Genomic DNA, 22,492 nt, shown 5'->3' on the forward strand with positions numbered 1-22,492 from the left:
CAGACTCTGAGAGCCACAGGTTCAGGCTCTTGCTGTTTCACACCCTATGCACTGAAGTCACTCAAAGACAGCACAGATGGGGGAACCGGACACAGAAAGCTCTCAGGTAGAGCAATACCTGTGCCAAAAAGGGAATTCTCCCCATTAAAAGTGGCTAAACAAGAGCACACTTTTATTTTAAGCAAGAAAAACCCCAAAGGCGATGTTTTGGTCTGTTTTGGTTTTAATAATTGGGATTTTATTTTCATTTCTTCACTAAAACAAGTCAAGGGAACAGCTTCATTTAAGGTTTCATCACCAGCAACAGAAACAACAACATTTTTCACAGATAAACATGAGATTTTAAAGGACCCCCCCACCTTTACAGAGCATTTTCTTCCATCAAGAGATGGTATTTTGTCAAAATCTCCCTTTAGTGAAATCAAGTTGCATAGAGCCTTTGAGCGGGGTTGTATTTGAGCTCAATTTCAGTTTGCTTTGAGGAATGTGCCCTCCTGTGGGTATGTGTTACAGCTGCAGCAAACGTGCCTTTGAGCAGGCTCAGTTCCTTCTCTTTCCATATCACCGGCTTCTTTCAGGAAGGTTCCTTCCCCAAGACCTAGCCAAATATTGCACTGAGAGGGAAAAGGTCTGGCTTATGCAGACAAGGAAACAAGGAGAAAATCATTCCAGTGATCAGCCTGACCCAGGAGGTGACAGACAGGTCCCTGTGATCACTCCCCAAGTTCCCAGGACTGAACTGGTGAGCTTTCAAGGTTTGTGGGGCTTAATCAAAACTTGTGTGCTGGGCATTGCAGGGTATCGTCCAAGTGATAGAGTCATGGAATGGTTTGGGTTGGAAGGGACCTGAAAGCTCACCCAGCTCCAACCCCTGCCCCAGGCAGGGACACCTTCCACTGCTCTCAGGTCTCCCCTTCAGGAGCCTTCTCTTGTCCAGGCTGCCCCAGCCCAGCTCTCTCAACCTGGCTCCAGAGCAGAGCTGCTCCAGCCCTCACAGCATCTCCATGGCCTCCTCAGGCCTCTCTCCAACAGCTCCACGTCCTTCTTGTGCTGTTGCCCCAGAGCTGGACACTTCTGGAGAATTTCTTTAAACTCTCAGTAAATTTGAGTAATGACTCAAAATAAACGTGATGCAATTCAATATGGGCAAATGCAATGGTGCTGAAGCAGGAATAAGTGACCACAGTATTGCAGGGTTGAAAATAACTGTTTACATAGCACTTGTGTGGGAAAGGCCTGGATTTTTCTTACAGTAAAACCAGAGGGCTGGTCAGTTTAAAAGGGAAGAAATAAGAACTACCTTCAATCACATTAGAACTCACTGTTAAGAGAAAGATTAATCTGGTTTCTATTTCCCATGGTAAAGGTGGAGGTTTATGTGCATTAGATGACTTCTTACAAACCCTTCCATCTCTGTTTTCTATTTTACTGTTTATTGAGCATTGACACCCTCACCTAAAAGCTGATCTCTTTAAATATCCTTGGCTTAAGGGTCTACAGCCCACTGAGAGACTTTGCAACTTCTTGAAACCTCACCTGATGCATACTGGGTGCTCAGACACACACTCTGTGGATGCTTCCAGTATAAGCCTCCTAGTGAACTTCCAAAAGCAGATATATCAACCCCCGATCTGCAGACAGACCAAGAGCTACCTAACCAGCAAGACCAGTCTCTCCAATTTGCATTGCTTCACTCCTCACTCAGGGACTTTTTCTCCGTCGCTCTCTTTTCCACTTACTCCTTTCCTGATACGTTAGGTAAGAAAATGAATGATCCTGCGGCAATTGGAGCTGGCTGTGTTATTGGAGTCTCCATGGGTACGAATTCCACACACTTCCTTGGCTTAGGCAGGGACATACTTTTCAGAAAACGTTAGAGAAAAATACATCCTCAAGGCTTTTCATTGCATGTCAATAAGGTTATCCTTGACATCCTGGAGTGGCTGATGGGGAGTTTTCAAAGCATTTGGAAAGCGTGTGGTGATGGGGAGAAGGGTTCAGCTCTAACAGTCATTTTTCTCCTCCTTAATAGCTGGTGCGGTGCTGTGGTTTTGACTTGAGCCTGAGAACAACGCTGATAACACACTGATGTTTTCAGTTGTTGTTCAGTAGCATTTACCCTGATCAAGGACTTTTCGGTCTCATGCTCTGCCAGTGAAGAGGGGCACAAGAAACTGGGAGGAAGCAGAGCCAGGGGAAACAACAAAACCACCACAAACAGAAGTATTCCATAAAGCTTGGTGGAAAATGCTGCTTTCCTTGGCAGCACCTGCCTTCAAAAACCATGGGGAAGAGCACAGATTGGTTTCATTATGCGGTAACAGCTGAATTAAGTGAAACTGAAGTGGATGTGGGAGCAAAGCACCTCTCTCCCCAGTAGTTAAAGCAAGTGTCTTGGCCATTGCAGATCCACCACTTCAACTTCAGATAAATGCCCTGGACATAGGACAGCTCAGGCCAGCTCCGAAGCAGCAAGGTTGATTGACATGTGTTGGTGAGAGTGGAAGAAGGACACATTACCCCCTGTAACAGCCCCCTGTGGCTGTTCTTTGCAAAAAGACCAGGATAAGTTCCTCACTTGTGCTCCAGGCCCTGCATCAGCATCATTGCCCTTCTCTGGCCCCGCTCCAGCCCTATAATATCTCTCTTGTAGTGAGGGGCCAAGAACTGAACACAGGATTCGAGGTATGGCCTCACCAGTGCCCACTGCAGGGGCACAACCACTGCCCTTGTCCTGCCACACTGGTACTGATCCAGGTCAGGATGCTGGAGGCACAAGCTGCTCATGTTCAGCTCCATCACTCAGCATCCCCAACTCCTTTCCCATGAGCAGTTTCCAGCCGTTCTTCCCCAAGCCTGGAGCCTTGTGTGGGGTTGTTCTGCAGCACTTTGCCTTGTTGAACGGCATCCCATTGGCCACACGTGTCCTAACCCAGGCTCCTGGCCCCTGCTTCTCCATCCGTGTCCCCCTGTTTGGATGGCTGTGACGTCACGGCCGGTCGCTATGGAAACGGTGTGACGTCACGGGGAGCTTGGAGCCCCTCCCCCCCCCGTTACTCGGGATCCGACGGGGCCGTTTTAACGGGGGAGAAACGAACTTTTCCCGTCGGCGCGGGACGCCGCGCGCCCGCCCCGCCCCGCGCCGGAGCGCCAAAGCGCGCGCCAACTCTCCGCCCCGCCCCTCCTCCCCGTCCCCATTGGCACAACCAACCCCCTAGTCCCGCCCCTCTCGCGACAGACAGCGGCGGAGCCAATGGGATGCGGTGCCTCTCCGGACACGCCCACCCCCCTGCCCTCCCCTCGCCGCGGATTGGGCGGGGCCGGGCGGTGACGTGCGAGGGAGAGGGTAGCAACAGTTGCCTCGAGACCCGGCGGCAGGCGCCATAGTGACCGTAGCCCTGGAGACTGTTACTTGCCAACGGGAGCAACGCGCGGCCCCGGCGGCCGGAGCCCAGCGCAGCCCGGCGGGGAGGGCAGGTGAGCGGGGGCGATGCGCGCTCCCGGGGTCCGGTGGGGGGGGGGGGGGGAGCAGATCCCCCCCGTGCGGGGGGGGCCGAGGCGGGGGGACCCCCTCCCCTACTCCATCTCCCTACCCCCCCCCCCCCTCCGGTGTCCCCGGTGCCCCTGGAGCGCATGGTGCTGGCACCGGAAAGTTGGGAGCGGAGGAGCCCCCCCCCCCCCCCCCACGGCAGTGGTGCGGACCGGAGCTGTGAGCGCTGCCCCGGACCGGGGTGCGCGCACACAGCCCGCACACCCCCCGCATCCGGGGGGGGGGTCATCGCGGCTCGTCCCGTGCCGTAACTGCGGGTGTCCGGTTGAGCGGGGCGAGCTGGGAGCGGACGCGGCCGCAGCCGCTCTGCCTCCGCACTCCTCCCATCCCCGCTGGGAGCTGGGTCCGACTCCAGCACATCCCTGTAGTTTGCCGGAGCTCTCGGATCCCAGCGCTTGCTCTCTTGTTGGTCTTAGAAACGAGCGAGAATTGCACTAGGTCCTATTTTTAAGCCTTTGCCGTCTATTCCTGACTTGGTTTCTCCTGTTTGTTTTGAATAAAGTGCGTTGTGAAACGAGACTCACCTCCTGTTAAAGCAGGATTTTGTGTATGTGCCTATTTCAAGAGGGAGTTCCTGCAGTCTGATTAAATCTTTCCATTCTTTTCGCTTAGATAACTTCTCTAAAGTCTTTATTTTGGGGTTTGCTATTGAAAGAAGCAAAACTTACCAATTAAAGAGCAAGGTGGAGGAAATAGTAATTTTATTAAATCTACTTCATGGGGTTTTTTGCACTTAAACCTCAGCTTAAACATCCTCAGCTTGAGATCCATTTGTGAGTCAGGAATTTCTTCATCTGCTTCTGGCCAAACTTTTCAACTCAATCTCAGTAGAAATCATTGCAGAATAGAGAGAAACTGTTGGCTAGGAAAAAAGATCCATCTCAAAGCATAAACTTTAAGCTCCCAAAGCCTTGGGATCCTTCTCTGCCTCTGCTGTTTCCAGGGTGAGTTTGCCTCAGTCCCTTTAAGATGGATTCAGTCGTATCCTAGGCTTTATTTTGAAGTTACATGTCCGATGGAAGGCGTTTTGGGAGGCTCTCGCATGGCTACGTGGTTCAGGATGGCTTGGATCAGCCGCTGGAGGTTTCTGTTTCACTTCTAGATGACTGAATTCAGGTGAGGGAAAACTGCACTTTGCAGGACCATTGGTGTACTCTGATGTGCTGGGGTTTGGAGGTTTAAGCCTATGTTCTCAAAGCTGTTGCCATAACGGTGAGGTTTGGAAATGCCTTTTTTAAGCAGAATCTGGGTTCTCAGGTAGCTGCAGGCTCTCAGCCTTAAGGGTGAAGGTGTGCACAAAAGCAGGCGAGGTGTTGAGAAGTGGAATTTCTTTGTCCCTCTGGCTTTCTGCAGAACAGGAATGATCCCAGTGCGCTCGTGGTGGTGAGAGCATCCTTTGGCACAGAGGAATGTGAGGACCACGTCCCTCAGACTTCACAAGGGACTCCCCCAGACAGTCCCTGCTTTGCATTTCCCTGCTGTGTCATTTGCATCTCATGAATTCCTCTCCTAGCACCGTGTCCCTGTCCTGGGGCCCAGCTGCCAGCTCCGCTTGCTCTGGAAGGCTCTGCGCAAGCGTCGAATCCCAGCGCTGTGCTACGGCAACCAGAGAGGGTGCAAGACACTGGGGGCCATAGCCCAGTGCAGCAAATCCTCCCTTAGCATCAGCTCTGCCTTCTCAGAGAGCAGTTTGGAGGCTTTGTATGTAAGTTTAGAGGTTTGGTGTACAGATGGAGGCCTGTGTTCATCAAGGGACTGGGCATCATGGTTCTGTTGAGTCCTGCGCAGCAGGGCTGGGAGGGAGGGCCAGGGTCACCTATCTCAAGGCTTGAGGCTAAGCCTGGTCTAGTGAGAGTCACCGTTAAATCATGGGTGAAGTACCTGAAGGTACCTTAGAAAACCACTTCCTCCATGTGGAAATGTGATCTGATAGTTTAAGGCCATCATCACTGAAGCTGTGAGCAGCCTCCCATAACACTGACTGGCTTCTGGTGTCCTGTCTCCTTTGTTTGGGTAAATTCTCCACTTGGGAGTACTCATTGCCACTAAAAGTCACTCTCTCCATCACGAAGCATCTTCAGGGCTGCTGTGAACGTAAAGCCTCAGTCAGTGCTTAGTAACTGTGCCTTCTCCTCGCTGGAGCGCAGTGAAATAGATGGCGCCAGTCATTGTCTTTAAATAGTCTCCCGCTTGTAACACCTCAGCGCACTGACAGCTGCTCTGTTTAATCACAACGTCCTTTCACTTTAATAGCGGCCGGTAAACAGAGCTGCTTGAGCGCATTCATTCCAGCAGCTCTGCCTTGGTCGCTTTTAGCACTCCAGAGCTAAAAGCATCGTGCGGAGTCACAGTGCAGGGAGGGCTCTGCTGATTCAACAGGCGCATCTCACCCGCTCCGCAGCCAAACTTGCTGCTGGAGGCTGCCCAGTTATATTTAAACCAAGTGTCCCCTCTTTCCCTGCCTCGGAACCCATGCCAGCTGGAGCACAGGGCTTGCTATGGGTGCTGCGAGAGGAGCACCCAATGCCCCTGCCTCAGCTCCCTGATCCCGGGGGATGGTTCTGCTGTTTGAAGCATACTCAAAGCTTCTGTCTGTGATCTGCACTTTGAGACGTGGGGTTTTGGCTTATTTGGCCCAGCAGTTCTTTATTGCTTCGTTCAAACACAAATCCACCTTATTGTCTAAGAATGTGCTGGCTTTCTCACATCAGGCTATCTCTGTCTAAGCAGCATATGAACTAATTATGCCATAAATACATAGATAGACAACAAACGGTTTCTTTGACACAAGCTATATGTCCCTCAATATACTGGACAAAGAGAAACCCTTCCATATGGGGCCCTACCTCCAGACAGTCACTTCTTAACACAGAAAGCACAGAGACCATTATTTCAATGCACAAACTGTTTGCACGTAGGGGGGAAGTTAAGAAACCAAACCCACCTTCAGCTTTGGGTGGTGTTTTTCTGATGTCTCTATTTCCCCCAGCTGAACCAGAAGGACTAGAAAAGTTTAAATGTCCTTAATTCAGGGCACTTGTTTTGGCAATGTGTAGTTACCTGTAGACATGTGATTTCATGTCAATGAATGCAAAGAACTTCCTCTTCCAGTGATGCTCCTCTCGCTTACAACACTCTGGGGTTAGGCTGTACCCATCAGGCATTCAATTGACAAGGAGTATGTGAAATTGCACCAGAAACTGGAGTCTTCCCAATCAGAACTTTCTAAAGAGCTTTGGTGTGTTGATCTGGTGTTAGGTAGCAGTTAAGGAGCCTAATGAAGGTGTTTGACAAGTCACATAAAGGCAGCCTGTGCTGAGCTTGCAACTGGGTGAGCTTTAGGGTCCCTTCCAACCCAAACCAGTCTGGGACTGTATGATTCTGTGGCTGATGGTCCTTTGAGGTTAACGCAGAGTGAAGGGCCCCACTGAACTGAGCCTGGAGTTAAGAATGCTCCTTCTTTTAGAGATGTCCCTAGTTAAGACTGACAAGCAACATCAGGGGAAGAAGAAAGAAAGGAAAGGGGCCAAGTGGAATGATTATAAGCAAACAACTTCAGCATAATAAAGCAATTTCCTTAGCTGCCACCAGTCAGTCATTGTGAGACTGTTCTTTAGTATCAACCTAAGATCCCACTGCCACCATGACAACCCTGGAACTACCCTGGATCATTTCTGGCTTAACACACAGCTGATCAAACATTCACCTTGGCTGGGGAATTAGCTCAGTTATTTTGTTCCCCCTAATCTCTGGGGGAGGGTGTTCAGCAGGTTTGAGGCAAAGGAACCTCATGCTCCAATTAAAACCCCCAGCCTGGCTCTGTGTAACCAAGCAGGGAGACACTGGGCCACAAGGACTTAGGGGTTTTTTCCTTAGAACTATAATGATGAGAGGAATCAAGGCACTGAGCATGTAATTCTTGTTACGATCATGTATAGGCATTCAGCAGCCCTCCATTGGAATGCAGCAGTGATGGCCTCACTACAACGCTGGTTGAAGTTATCACCAGGTAGGAGGCAGTTACCCAGGAAGCACTTAGATGGTAGAACTGCTGCTTGCCTTGTGAATAAATGGACTGACTTAGATTTCAGAGTATTGCCTTGTATGCAACCGTGAGAGACAACTGTGGAAGGTGAGGGCTTGTGAGCCACCTAATTCATGTTTCAAGTTATACTGAAACACAAAAGTGCTTTTTGGTCCTTACCACTGCTGTTTTCGGCATTTTCATGCTTCCCAATTGAGATGCTGCTCAGAGGTTAAAAATAGTTAAAACCAACCAAAAACCCCATCAAAACCCATAAGTTAAAAAGCACAATCAGCATTTCTGTGCCACTAAACTGTGTGTTCCCAGGGGTTTACCTGGCTACAGCAGCCCTGAGTCAGTTCATTACTTACTCTTTCTCGAGTTAAACCCTGTGTCTGCTGGAGCTGTTCCAGTGCTGGGATGCCCCAGTGTACCCTGGCACCCCATTGTCCTGGTGAAGCACAGCAGAACACTGGGGCTGGTCTCTGTCACAGGGCAGGGGCAGAGCAAAGGTTGTCTTACAGCAAAGACAGGGCTTAATGACTTTGTGCTGGCAGTGGGTCTTATCCGTCACAGAAACCTCCTCTGCACTCCCCATCCAAGACATTCCAGTGTGATGCCTCATCGGCTGCTGCTGCGTCATCCCTGTACTGTTGGGAAGCGCCGTCGCCACAGCCCTTGGTTACTAGGGAAGAGCCAAGGGAAGAGCCAGCTCCAGGTAGAGGATCATTAGGCAGTTTAAGATAGAGAACTCCCTTTAGAGATCACCTCCACTGAGAGCAATCACCCCTGATGCTGTCATGGAAGGAATGTGTGACGCACGAGCTGCTGTGCTGGGGCTCAATACACAACCTACAAACACTTAGCTTTTAGAGGTGGTTTGGGGAGTCAGCATTTGGATTCTTAACAGGGTGTGATGACAGAGAGACACAAGTATAGGCCAGGCAGTGCCTTTCTGTTTATCCCGTGGTATCCATTGTCACAGTGGATTACATGAGCTGGGGTAGTGGATTGCAGTGTAAGTCTTTCCTAAATGCAAACTGTGGACTTTTCTGCATCTTTTTCATGGATGCAATCACTCAGAACCATGATTCATCGTATTATAGTGCTTAGGAATTAAGTCCCCTACTGCTTTGTGTGTAGCTCCACAGGTACCCTGCAAGCTCTGGTTTCATATCTCATGTGTAAGAAGCACTAATCCTCACTTCCTTGATGGGGACTGAAAAGAGAAAGTTCGATATCAAAACATCTGAGGGTGTGTTTGTCAATGATATCTGTATGCTTATGCAGGCCCTGGGGCTGTATCTGTGTATACACAGATGTATGTGTGCATACACACACACACAGGTATATGTACATGATACATATGCTATATATGATATATACACATCATGATGGAGTGTAGTTCCAAGAGCACACCACACCGAAGGATGTTTATTCCACACTTCCAATGCACCTCCTTGCCTTCAGGCCCAGTCCTCACTGGGATTTCTGTGCCACCTTAGACTTTCCAATGGGATTGTGCTCTCTAAGTCCTGTCTTCTCCTGCCCCAGAATCCACATCTACTGGTACTTCCGAATCCATGTGGGAAATGTGGCTTTATTTGCTCACTGCTTTCTCTTCCATTTTCCATTAAGGAAAAAGTCAGTTTCCAGGAGCCAGAAAGTTGAGACTTGTAAAGATTCAGACTTATAAAGTGCTTTGAAATCCTCAAGTGATGGCTGCTTTACTGATCAAAACCACTGCATTGTTGTGGCTGGTGTCATTCTTGCTCTCCTTCGTGCCCTCTCACAACCCCTTGTGCAGATGCACTTGCTATTTCCTCTCTGGACACTGAGATTTTAGCCTTCCTCCTGCAAAGGGCTGCAGGGGAGGATGTGGAGATGTGCTCAGTGCTATGCTTTGGTCCTGAGGACTTGAAAGATGACAACCAAGCAAGCAACCAAACCCTCATTAGAGCGATTCCCTGGGGGAAGTGAAGGGATTGGGGTTTTCTTGCTGAAGTGGGGTCATTCTTCAGGCTGTTTTACAGTCCCAATGAACACACATGTAAAGTGCTCTCAGAAAGGAATTCTATTGGGGAAGATGAATTGTAGCTGAGCTAAACTCCACTGTTCATCTTGCTCTGTTTGCGGTACCTGATGAGAAACACAGGCTCGTTTCAGTGACACTCCCTCTCTTTGCACATATCCAGAGACAGTTTATGGCTTGGATTGAATTTTTCCAGCTGTATGCTAACCTCATGGCCTTAAAACTCCAGCTTCTTTCTTAAATGCCACCAAATAACTAAAGTAATAGCTCATACATTGCAATTCGTATTCATGTTCCCCAAAGAATTTCCAATACTTCGGTGATGTGTCTCTTATTAGTCTATCATTAAGGAATCTTTGTGATAGCTTTCATTTTGGCTGCTCTTTGGTTGCATTTACATTGTGATGTTGGCCAGCAAAATGTTCCACAGTGAACATTTTGAATGCATCTCCTGATTTCTAACTGCTCTCTTCATCTATCAGGATGGAATTACAGGACATTACACAGTTATTTCTGCTGGAGAAAAGCAAACTGGCTCTGGATGAATTCTGCACTGCTGGCTTATGGCCATCCTAGGCTAGTAGGGAACTGGAAGTTGGACCTGTGACCTCATTACACCTCAGCTGGGTACAGCAGGTTGACTGTGTTATTCCTTGGAGATGAGAGTGTGTTGAAGAGCTGTTTGGAAGGTAAAATCCCTGTCCCGATGCCTTGTGCTGGGTTTATAACATCCGTGGGTATTTTCCCACTGCAGAAGCACAAGCACCATTCCCCTGTGGACACACGGGAGCACACACATGGAACTGGAGGTCAAGGCTGTAAACACAGTTTCCCTAAATTCCATTCTTGTTCTCTTTGCCAGTGGCTTCTGGCACCATTGCTGGACCTGCCTCCTTCCTAGAGAAGCCAGTGTCTCTTGTGAACTCCATATAAACTCCTTGTGGTGCTCCTTTGAGTCCATGTCTTGAATTGGATCTTTACAAGGCCCCCCCATAGCTTCATGTCCTTGTTGAAGATGAGCTGACTTTTGGCATATAGTGATGATGGGAGGAAAACCAAACTGATGTGGATGCTCAGCTGAGCAATGTGCATTATTGCTACTGGAGTGCTTTGGTTTGTCTGAGCAAGTGAAGTGCAGATGCAGAGGAGAAGGTGTTTTCTTTTCCCCCTCCATCTGCAGAAAGAACTTCACTAAGAAAATGAATGTCATGCTTGATTTTTAGAAGCTGCTGTCAATGGCTCTATTGTATGGACTCCCCTGACCTATACCACTGAACTAAACCCATTTGCTTTTGATTTATAGCATGCTAAATAAGAACAGAGACTGACCCTTCTGTTTTGGAAGACTCAACTGGAAATTCAGGAGTAACAAAATCCACTTTCTTTTTTGCCTGTGAAACAGGCAGATGGGACCATTTAACATCTCCTTTGCTATAGGTTATTTTTGCTGACGTCTGATGTCAACTAGCATCACAAGCAAATATTTAAGAGTAAAATACCATATTGCTGACTTACAACTCTGTTGCTGCTGGTTTACACTGACTATGGTTATAAAATCACTCGTGTTGGCAAAGGTTCTGTTAGCAGCACTGGAATTGTTTGTCTATAGCATTTTAAAGCAGTTATGTTTGCTGCTATTACGTTAGTGGAAAGCATGTTTTGACATCTTCCCCTTAGCTCCCTGACTAAGCTCGGGATTTGGAATTCCATCTGGCTGCACTGAAGTAACACGTTCCTCCATTCCTCACCCAAACCTCTCCTCGGTAACTAAAGGAGCCACTGAGAAGGTTCAAGTGGTTTTTAAGTGAACAAATCATTCTGCTTTGAACAGTGGCAGAGCAATGGTCTCTGCTGGCTACCTGCTGAAGGGGGCTCTTCAGAGGTACTGGAAGCCTTTTCTAAGATGCTTCAAGTTGTTTGAAGCATGTTTGGCTCATAAATGCCTTCAAATCATAGCCCAGGAGAGGGTATAAGTAGGGAAGTAGAAAAGGGTCAAGTATGGATGTGGTAGAAACCTCAGTCCCATTCCTTTAAGTTACAGAATAAACGGATGTTTCATTTGACAGTGACAGAACCCGTCTGTAATTAATGCTCCTTGACCTGTCCTTTCCCTTATGTCTCCTTATTTTCCTTCTCTGTTGTCTGTGTGGGGAAAGATGCTGCAAAGAGGGGGATGAGCCTGTGGAATGTCGAGTTGAGCAGCAGCTTCCATCTTCTGGCTTGCTTTTTAGACAGGTTTATGCAATTCCATCAATGACAGGAAAATGAAGAGGGAGCAGTCATGGGTCGGGAGGTAAACAGCTCCTCATTTAAAAAGAACAACAATGAAGTGAATCGCCAGCAGCAGTGGAAGATGGGGATGCTGCCTTGTTCCTCTGCTGCCTTTGAAGCTGCACAGCTCAGGGGAATCAGGCTGAGGGGGTTTAATCAACCACTCGTGCAATGTCTGTCATGGGAACAATCCATTGAAAGCATCAGAGCTCACACAGAGGAGCAGGGTCTTGGCTTTTAAATGTCTCCCCCTGATCTCCCTCTCCTTCATATAATGACAAATCCTTATTGCTCTGTGCAGCAGAACAAGGAGGAAAGTTGCTGCTGATGGCTCGGAGCAATTCAGTGTTCCCAGCACTGTGCTTCTTGCAAGGACCAGACCAGGTCCATGTTCCAGGTGGCTCTGGAGGATGTTTAAGGCCGGGGTATTCAGTGGTGCTCTGGGATGCAGTCATGGAGCTACAGCTCCAACAGCATCCTCACACCTCTGTAGCTGTTCCAGAGGGCAAACATCTGCTCCTGGGGTTTGCAGCTTTGCTGCAGGAGTCCTTTAAGGCAGCTGTGGTGGCCCTGCGAGGGAGCCTGACCTTGCTTAGAACCATAACAAGGTTCAGCCTGACCAAATAGGCCTGACAGGCTGTTGTCATATGAAATATCCATGGGAAAAAGTGGATGTCCCAACCACTGATCCCTGTGGTGTCTGGCTTTGTCAGGTTGATCCATTCTCCTGTGCAGTCATAGAATCATGGAATAGGGACCTTCAAGCTCAAATCCCACCCCCCTGCCACGGGCAGGGACACCTTCCATTGGAGCACCTTGCTCCAAGCCCCTGTGTCCAACCAGCTCAGTCTCCCCTCTGGCAGATTCAAGCCATTCCCCCTGTCCTGCCTTCACCCATGAGAACATGGTGATGCTCAGGGTATTGCTTCTCACTCTGCCTGTTTCAATGCTGTATCATTTCAAGTGAGCTTCATTACAACACACTTTTTGGCTGGAGTATTCCTAGAGAACTTTTCTTTTTGCTAATGGTGCTGCATCTTTCTACTAGTATTTGCTTTGCGGATTGTTTGGCCTTAGAATAGCTGCGTTGTTCTTAGCACTGATGCTTTCCTTTCTAGAGGAGATGCATTTGTTTATTCCACCCTTGAATAATTTAGCTGCTGTTGATAGCTTAAAATGCTGTTTTTCAGAGTAACTGGGTACTTGAGTTAGGCTGCAAATGAATGCTCTTCTGGATTTCCACCTGCAAATGACAGAGCTGCTACATGAAGTTTGCTATTACAGAGCTTTAGGGAATCCAGTGGAGTTTGCATTTAATCAATTTGGTTTGTGGAGGAAAATTGATATCAAATCTGGCAGTGATTTCAGCAGTTATGGTTCAGAAATGAAATGATGCCTGATTCTGGTTCCACATGTGCTGGGAAGAAAAAAACCAACAAAAACCAAACCCCACAATTATTGCTTCTCTTACTCGTGACATGGGCAGAGCCATTGTGTGTGAAGAGATTTGTTTCCAGTTGAAAACGTTTGTCATCCTCAGCTCTAGCCCACTATTGCTGCTCACCAGTGCAGCCCTAACCCAGGAAACATAACTTCAAAAGACCTCTATTAGAGACAGCATTTACCCTGAACACTTGAATTAGATGGTGACATAAATTATAGCACCCTGGAATGGTTTGGATTGGAAGGGACCTTAAAGCCCATCCAGTTCTGACCCCTGCCATGGGCAGGGACCCCTTCCACTGGAGCAGCTGCTCCAAGCCCCTGTGTCCAACCTGGCCTTGAGCACTGCCAGGGATGGGGCAGCCACAGCTGCTCTGGGCAGAGAACCAGGGGATGCTCTCCCTTGAGGCAAACACGGGTTTCTTTGCTGGAACACGGCAGTGAGATGTGATACTGGGGGTACCCTTTTCATCCCTGACCTGACACACACGTAAAGGAGGAATGTGTGAAGATGTAAAGCAAAGCCCAGCCTCCTCCCTGCTTGCTAGTGGCATCTGAGCTGAGCTGGCAGTGCTTGGCAGCTCATGTTTGGGATGCAATGGGGCAGCTGCAGAGGGGGATCTGACACCAGGACCTGCTCCGTTTCCCAGGCTCCAGAGGTGTGTGGATGCTCTTCTGTGCTCCAACTCCTGCTCTTCCCACTGTTGCCCAGATTGCAAGAGGAGGGATTCTTAGCATTCCTTCCAGTCTGCATCTTAGCTACACAACGTCTAATTACACTGCTCCACAACAGCTAGCCAGCAAATTAACATTAGAATGGATCTCAAGGTTTGTAATTACTCACAAATGTCACTGAGCTGGAGGAACCTGGGCTCTGCCTATCACCAGCCTCTCCTCCGATGTGCAGCCACCTTCTCCTGCTTCTGGAGTCTACCTATAGGTGACTGATTCCTTGTCCTGAGGCTTTATTGTCCTTAGCAGCACCTTCCTCCTCTATTGCTCTGGTAATTACTTTGGATACAGAAGTGTCACCAGAGTTCAGTGAGCCCAGGCTCGTAAGGGGAACTCGATATGTGTCTTGGTTAAACCACAACTGATTTTCTTTGCTGGGCTGAAGTATCCCAGCCCTTTCTACACACTGGCAGCTGCTGCTTTCTTCTCTCTTGTCCCAGATCCGATTTTTGTTCCTTCAGGCAAAATATCTGCTGTAACTGCTGGAAGAGTTGCCTGTGGCAATGATGGGGATGCTGCTTAGAGACCTGAATCGCCTGAGGGAGGGGAGTAGGAAACCTCACACACTGTGTAGTCTCCTTAGTGCTTGTCCTTGGGCAGGGCAGTGGCCTCAGCATCCTTTCTGCTGCTCATCTGCCCTGCTTTCCAGCAAGAGCAGGGGTTATCATCACAGGGGTTCCCACCTCCTGTGGGATGGCTCTCACTGTTCAGGGGCTGGAAGCAGCAGGAGCAGTGGGGATGTTTGCATTGTTTCCCTCTGGGCTCCAAACTTAAAGCAGGATCTTAGGCTCCCTGCATAGACAGCACAGAGGCAATTACCTCCAGAATTTGCCTCAGGGTAGCTGCATCTCCTGGTACACTAAAACTGAGCTTTTCAGCCTCTGACAAGAGCATCTGGGGGTAGGTAGCTAATGCTGGGTGCTGGAAATCCTCTGCCTCTCATAGCGCCTGCATCAAGAGCATCCTCTAACTAAACAGGGTCTATTCAACCCTTACCCGGATTTAACTCAGTTTTCCAGCTTAGTTTAACCAGCATTTGCTTTGGAGAAAAGAACTGTGTGCTGGGAATTGAGGTTTGCTGCCTTTTTGTGGAGAAGGGGGAAAGGAATGAAATAATAGTTAATACTTAATGCATATGAGCAGCAATGCTGCTGGGGTTGCCTAGCAGCCACTTAGACAAGCAAGGGAATAAAAAGGGCTGTCTGAACGTGGCTGGAGCTGCTTTCTGGGTTTGTGGGTGGAATCTGACCCATGCAGTCCGGGTTGGGTTGGTTTTGGGAGGGGGAGGAGATGGTGGAATTTACAACTAATGGATATTTTAGCTCTGCCGGATCATCTCCATCCGCTCCCTCACCCCCATCTGGTTTTCCTTTTCACTTTTTCAAGTGTAACTTGGAAAGCTTGAGCCAAAGGGAGGTGTTAAAAGTTTTGTATGGTTTCTGGAGCTGGAATGGGCAAAAAACACTCTTTCAGAGAGACTTTTCCCCTCCTCTTTAGGACTGCATCTCACAGTCTGGAGAGCATTAGCATTTCACGGCCTCTTCAATGCGCTGCTCAGCACATGCAGTAGATGCTGTGTAGCCTGGAAATAGCTCCTGCAGTCACACTTGACGCTTCTCCCTTTGCTCTCATGCTTGCAAGGAGTGGATGTACATTGAGTTTTCTGAAAAGCAAAAGCAGAAAGGGATAAAAAAGAAAAGAGGAGGAGGGAGTTGCTGTATGATGGTGAATAAATGCTCCCCCTCCTGGGACCAGAAAACCCCAAAAGGATAAAGTTGGATTAAACCCCATTAGGCGATAAAACGAAGGAAGGCTGTTTAAATAGTGGCTTCTTGAAACTGTGTTCTTCTCTTACTTCCTCACTAAAGGCTGGAAAGCTGGAAACCCTTTCTCTTGTCAGGCATAGCTCAGTGGGAGCAACAGGACTCCAACAGCTGAAACGTTAAACCCCTGCCAGCATCCACACTCCAGAGGAGAGGTGTCAGCTCTCCATTTCAATGTGTTTGCCTTATCTCAGCGGTAACTTTTTAGCATATTAAAGCAGGAATGATGGCACTTAGCACAAAGAAATGGGATGAGAAGACTCTTGGACTTAATGTGCCCATCTTAATAAGGTATAAGTATTAGGGCAGCCAAACTCCTTTAGGCCCTGAAATGAGCTGATTGGACTTGGGTCAATGCCAGCAAAAAGATCACTTTAGGTAATACTGGTGGAAGGAGCAAGGTCGAGTTGTGGCTGCTCTCATAGAATCCCAGCCTGGTTTGGGTTGGAAGGGACCTTAAAGCTCCTCCAGTTCCAACCCCTTCCACTGGAGCAGCTGCTCCAAGCCCCTGTGTCCAGCCAGGGATGGGGCAGCCACAACTTCTCTGGGCAACCATATTTCACCCAGCATCAAAACTTCAATGCTGGAGTTTTCCATAAGGCAATAGGCAGGGTAGGGAAAGGTATCATTAAATAAAGGAGCTTGTTTTGAGTTTAATTTTCCCTGCAGTGAATGCAAATGCTGCTGCATCACCTCCACCCGCTGCTCATGGTGAGGGGTTGATCCCTTTGCAGGGGAGATTCTTCCAGTTATGCCATTTCTTCATTCTCAGTTGTCACTTTTACATTGCCGAGCTGTGCCCCTCTCCTGCCTGTCTCGCACCAGCACCAGCTCTGTTGCATGTGCCCAATGACTTGTTATTTCTCATCCAGTGGGTGAGTGATGTCTGCTTTCCATGACGTGTGCCTCAGAGAGGCAAATACCTTGCTGCAATTTGTGCTGTGCCCTGGGTGTCTGTGCCATGGGTAGAGAACCACCCAAACCCATGGCATAGGCAGTGCTAAAAGCACATCCACATCCGGAAAGCAGCAGCCTCTGTCGGTAATCACTGTGTGGGTGAACTGATGGGATGCCAATTCCTAAGCTTGGATTTCAAAGTTGGAGGGATAAATTCTGCCCAAATTCGGCTCCTATTGAATTGGGGAACCTGTGACAGCAGCATTAGCATCATGGCGATTAGCAAACACAGCAGAACTTTTCTGTTTCAGGTCATAGCACTGAGCCCAGGACAATGATGTGTTTCCACCAGCCCAGCAAAAGCCTGTCTCTAGCTTGATTTCCACCTTAACATCCTCTAAGTGTTTGTAAGTTTTTGCTAATGATTAATTGCCTCAAATTTTAATGTAAAAAAAAGCAAAGTAGAGAATTTAAATGAGTTTCCCACGTTCATGGAATTAGAAGAAAACATCTTTTTGGTGAGTTTCTCCTCTTTATCAAATCAGAAGACACTCACAAACCACACACGCCCTCTCCCAACAGCTCATTTCCCAGCCTACCTCCCTCAGGCTCACACATACCACTAAGGAAAAAAGCAAACCTGGTTTATGTAAGCCAGATCCTACTTTAAAAGGATCTAAATTGGATCACAGAATGGTTTGGGTTGGAAAGGACCTTAAAGCTCATCCAGCTCCAAGCAGGGACCCCTTCCACTGGAGCAGCTGCTCCAAGCCCCTGTGTCCAACCTGGCCTTGAGCACTGCCAGGGATGGGGCAGCCACAGCTCCTCTGGGCACCCTGTGCCAGCGCCTCAGCACCCTCACAGGGAACAGCTTCTGCCTAAGAGCTCGTCTTCATCTTCTGGGAAACCTCTGGAAATCTACACATAGGTGATGGTGGTGGGGAAATAAAGTTGCAAGAGGACTTGCTCAGGGACTCGTGTTTGCAGGGAGCTGCTGCTGGTGCCTTCCCTGGGCAGCAAACTGCAGCCACAGCATGGGGGTAGTGCGTGCGTGTGTTTGCCTAATGGCCAGTTACAACCAAAAGAGGTTAACTCCTTAATAACGTTTGTAAACCCAAACAAACCGAAGCCGGTTCCTTTCCTGGGCATCTGCTGTGGAGCAGATCCAAGTGCCCAGCCTGGTAATCCGTTTCTTCTGCACTAACACTTCAATAAAGCCCAAACAAAGCCCCGCAGCCCTCGGTCCCGTCCCCGGCCCCCCCTGCGCAGTTACTATAGCAAAGCAACTATTTGTCAGCCCTCCCGGCCTGCTGAAAATACCCACTGACATATTTAGTGAGCGCTCGCGATGGGGATGGGGATGTTTGGTTTGGGAAGCGCTCCCTGCGTTGCCAAGCAACGCGCCCTGGACACGGGAGGGGACCGCGTCGCCCATGGCAACCGCTGTTGCTCCCCAAACAGCGCTGGCTGCGCATCCTCCCCCCCCTGTATCTGCGGCTTCCTCCGCCCTCGCTGCGCTTCCGAGGGGCTGGGAAGGGTCCATGGAAGCCCTCAGGGTAACGTGAGGGTCAGGATTCAAGTCAGCTTCCCCCTCCGTGAGTTTATGATGCCAAAGGGCTTAAATCTTCCCTCTGGGTTTCACAGGCTCCGAGCACAATGAGGATGTTAAACTGCGGCTTTGCCTTCCCTGCTCAGTGGATGGAGAAGATCAAGTGGTTTGTGGGTGTCATCTGAACCCCTCCCTAGCCAGGCTGAGGACGGAAGGGGCAGTGGCCTGAGATGCCACTCACACGAAGCCACCCCCCCCTCCTTATATCTCCAGGCCAAACCCACTGCCCACAGGAATTTATTGCCTGGATAAAAGGCATAATTCACTTAATTCTAGTTCCGCAAGAGTCAATTCTCTTTCTTCGGGAGAGTGGGAGCCATCAGTGCAGTTGTTGCAAGCTCTTCTCCCATTCGTCTAGAACACGGTCTGTCCTCCTCCTCCTCCTCCTCGTGCCTGCCCAGGTACTACCTGCCTCTCAGAGGGCAACAGTGACCACTTCTTGTTTCTCTCCTTGCTCCTTTCAGGCTTCTCAAGCTCCCAAATACAAACCCACAGCATCCCCAATGCTCGTGACCGCTTGCTCATCCCCGTGAGCCACGTTTCAGCCCATGAGCAGTCTCCAGAGCCCATGAGCTCAGGCTGTAGAACCCGAGACAAAGTTGTCTCTCCTCTGAATGGCCACAGTTGATGTTTGTGGCTTGTTCTGCTTAACTTTGTTAAGCCCCGCACTGCTTGTGAATGGTGCTGTATAAATAAATAACAACATAGAGGGCTGTGTTGGCAGTGGTTGCTTCTGTACTGGTTGGTCACTGGAGAGGCATGATGGAAACAGCCACCTCTAAAGGAAATCCTGCAGCAAATCTCCTATTTCACACTTACAGTGGCATATTCCACAGTTTTCTGTCATAGGACAAGTTAGAAAAGCTGCTATTGCAGAAACACAGTCAAAGTCCCAAGGTTTGCAGTTCCTGGTCCCAAAATGAGCCCAGTTCAGTGTGTGGGGAGTGGGAATTAGCTGTACCCAGGTACCTGGGATCATCCTGAGAGCAGACAGAAGCAGGGCTAGAGACCACAGGGCTCAAATAACCAGATGCTCTGATTTGGGTGACTAAGATTTGGCTTAGGCAGGAAGCTTTGGAATGCTTTTGTGCCAGATTTTCACTTGATGTGCTGTATTTCCCCTGATGAATCACAGCCTGGGAAACCCCTGCAGTGCACCTATTAAAAATGTGAGGAAATGAGTAATATGAGCCCAGAAGTTGGGCTTGGGTTTGCCAGGCAGCACCAAGGCTGATGCTGGAGCCTGTATCTGAAGGACCTTGCTATGGAGTACAGTGTGATGTGTGACTTGTAATTCCTCCTTCCGGAAGCTTCCTTACTGCTCACCAGGTATCAAGGTGTTGTTTCTTGGGTACCATTATTTGCCATCATTGTAGCAAACCTGTCCTGAAGTCAAAACTGAGCTAGTGAAGAGGAAGGAAACAACTCTTCCATCCCTGGCACTGTTCAAGGCCAGGTTGGATGGGGCTTGGAGCAAGCTGCTCTAATGTAAGGTGTTCCTGCCCGTGGCAGGGGGTGGAACTGGATGAGCTTTAAGGTCCCTTCCAACCCAAACCAGGCTGGGATTCTATGAGTTTCAAGCACTCGTTGGACTTTGAGAACAAACAGGGGTTCCCAAGTAGTTGTGTTGGGAGCCTGAGGGTGAAATGCAGAGGCAGTGAACAGGCTGCAGGCTGGCCCCTGCACCAGAAGGGATGCTTTCAGATCCGAAGGAATCCACTCCTGGCTTTGACACTTGGAGCATATTCCTCTTATTAACCTAGAAAGCAAACAGGACAGGGTTTTGTGTATGTGTGTGTTTGTGGGGAGGTTCACAGCATTGCATTGCCTGTGTTCAGGTCTGAGATCCATGCACATGGGATGTGTGCATAGAACATTAAACCATCCCAGCGTCTGCTCTTCAGTCTCAGCTGGCTCTTAAGGAAGCTCCACATTATGCAGCCAGCAGGGCCACATTCCTCCCTCTCTTCTGCCTCTCTGAAAGTTACTTTTAAAGCCACAGCAGAGATGAGTGAGCTGCTGTTACACAACAGTGCAGTGTGTGTGTGTGTGTGTATCTGTATTACTTGAGTCCATGAAGTCTAATTAAAGACCAAGTGTATATTTGTATTTTGGTGTATTATTAACTCACTAATAAAAGCTGTTTCCAAACTTGTATTTTTCCATGAGGACCAGGTTGCTGAAAACAGAAAAGCAACCAACTAACAGAGCCCCTGAGCAGCTCTGCGCTGCCTGCTGCCCTTGGGATGTGTGCTTCGGGTTTATCTGTGTTTGCAGGGAGCTGGAGCTCTTGGACAAGCGGCCTTTGCTTCTGGTTTAAATTCATCCAATCTCATCAGGGGAAGGGTCTGGTGCCTTCTCTGTTCATAACATTTCACAGCAATATAACAAACAGCCTCTCCAAAATCAGGTTCTTATCAGGTTCCTTGTCGGGTTTCTTTCCCCCTTTTAGCCCCTTCATTTCCTGCCACTTAGTAGAAAGCTGAAGGTTGTGACATGAGGTTCAAGACACCCTTCAGATGATCACCCTTCAAGTGCCAGCCCCTGCTCATCTGACAGGGCTTGCTTTCAGCTGCAATGGCCATAAGGGCACCTCACCCTGCCCAGAGCTGGCCCAAACCTCTCTCCTATCCTCTGCAGGAAGGGGGTGCTGGTTTAGGAGGGGCTGTGATGCATGCAGATGATACAGGAGCGCTTGTGTCTGCTGCTGGGGATGCCCAGCACCATCCTCGGTGCTGCTGCAGGCATTCTGGGCTGTCCTTGGTGTGCAATGAGGGGTTTGGATGGAGCTCAAGGTTTTGATGAGCTGAGATTTGTCCTGTCTTAGCTATTCCTGGCATTCCTTCTCTTACTTTCAGCCACTCTGGAGAGCACTGAGGATTCTCAGGAGTGAGAACCCCTCATTCCTCTTTTAAAGCCCATATACAAACGTGATGCTCAAATAGCACTTTTATTCCTTCTGAATTCCCTTACTCCAGTTCTGGATTTCCTATTTATGCAAGCTCCAGGCCAACTAAACCTGAATAAAAGTGCCAGAAACCAAAGAACCTTTTTCACATGTAAAAACCCCTTCTTTTGAAGTAAAAAACACACAAAACCAAGCAAAAAGAAAGCAAGCAAACCCCTGGGTTTAGGTTTTGATCCCAGCAGTGTTCACCATCCCCAGCATTTGCAGTAAAATCCCAGCTATCAGGAGGTTTCTATAACAGGATGGCTGTATCCTGAGCTTGCAGATGGAAACGGGACCATATGTGATTCCCTGGTTATTTCACCCCCTGCTCAGCCCAGGAGCCATTTGACAGGAAGAATCCATGGAGCCCAAACTGTGCACAGCTGAGCACCCGGTGCTGGGTCTCCTACATGGCATTAGCTCCTGCTAATATTAAAGATGTCCAAAGGTTACCTCCTGCGTTGATTCAGGGTAAAGCTTCCTATAAACTGCCATTAGCAATAACATCCAGTTCTTGAGGTTTCCTGGTGCATCCACCCTTTGTAGTCCTGTGTCTGCATGGAATGAAGCTTCTGTCTGTCCCCGTGGCAGATTTAGCTTGGATTCGTTCTATGGGATGTGGCTGACAATGTGTGCAGGTGATGATGAAAAGTTCAGGATACCTCCTTTTAGCAGGAGAGCTAATGCACTTGGCATGTGCTTCCTGTTGGAACAAAACCATCCGAAATAAAAAGCAAGTGTAATTAGAGCAAGTTCACCTGGAAAAAGACACTTTTTCCACCTTTTTATAGAAAAATAATATAGTAGAATCATTGATAGTTCTTGAACAAGAAACTCATCAAAGATGTTTTCCTTTCCCTCACTTATGTTCCAGTATTACATAGCAGCCTCCCAGTGTCTGAAGAGAAGGCTCCAGGGAGACCTCAGAGCAGCCTGAGGTTTTGTAGCCCTAAAGGGGCTACAAGAAACATGGAGAGGGGCTTTGGACAAGGTTGACCTTTGAAAAGCAAATTAAATACAATTCTTTATGTTACTTGTCTTCAACTAAGCAAGTGATTCACTGGAACAGTAACAGTGTTGGTGCTTCGAAAGCAGCACTGCTATGGATGTATGATCAGTCTGGATGCTGGCGTAGGCTAGCTCATGCATTTTACATTTCTG

General features: G+C 48.7%; 1 protein-coding gene across 1 annotated transcript in view; it reads left to right on the top strand.

The window, feature by feature from the left end:
• The first annotated feature begins 3,359 nt into the window (after window positions 1-3,359).
• The window catches only part of RFX2 (regulatory factor X2), a 44,482-nt gene continuing 25,349 nt past the window's right edge, over window positions 3,360-22,492 (top strand). The window contains exon 1 of the mRNA XM_034070957.1: window positions 3,360-3,477. The gene's annotated coding sequence lies outside the window, so the exon portion shown is untranslated. The remainder of the gene's footprint in view (window positions 3,478-22,492) is intronic.

The sequence above is a fragment of the Melopsittacus undulatus genome, chromosome 19 (genome assembly GCF_012275295.1).
Source record: "Melopsittacus undulatus isolate bMelUnd1 chromosome 19, bMelUnd1.mat.Z, whole genome shotgun sequence".
NCBI classification, from domain to species: domain Eukaryota; kingdom Metazoa; phylum Chordata; class Aves; order Psittaciformes; family Psittaculidae; genus Melopsittacus; species Melopsittacus undulatus.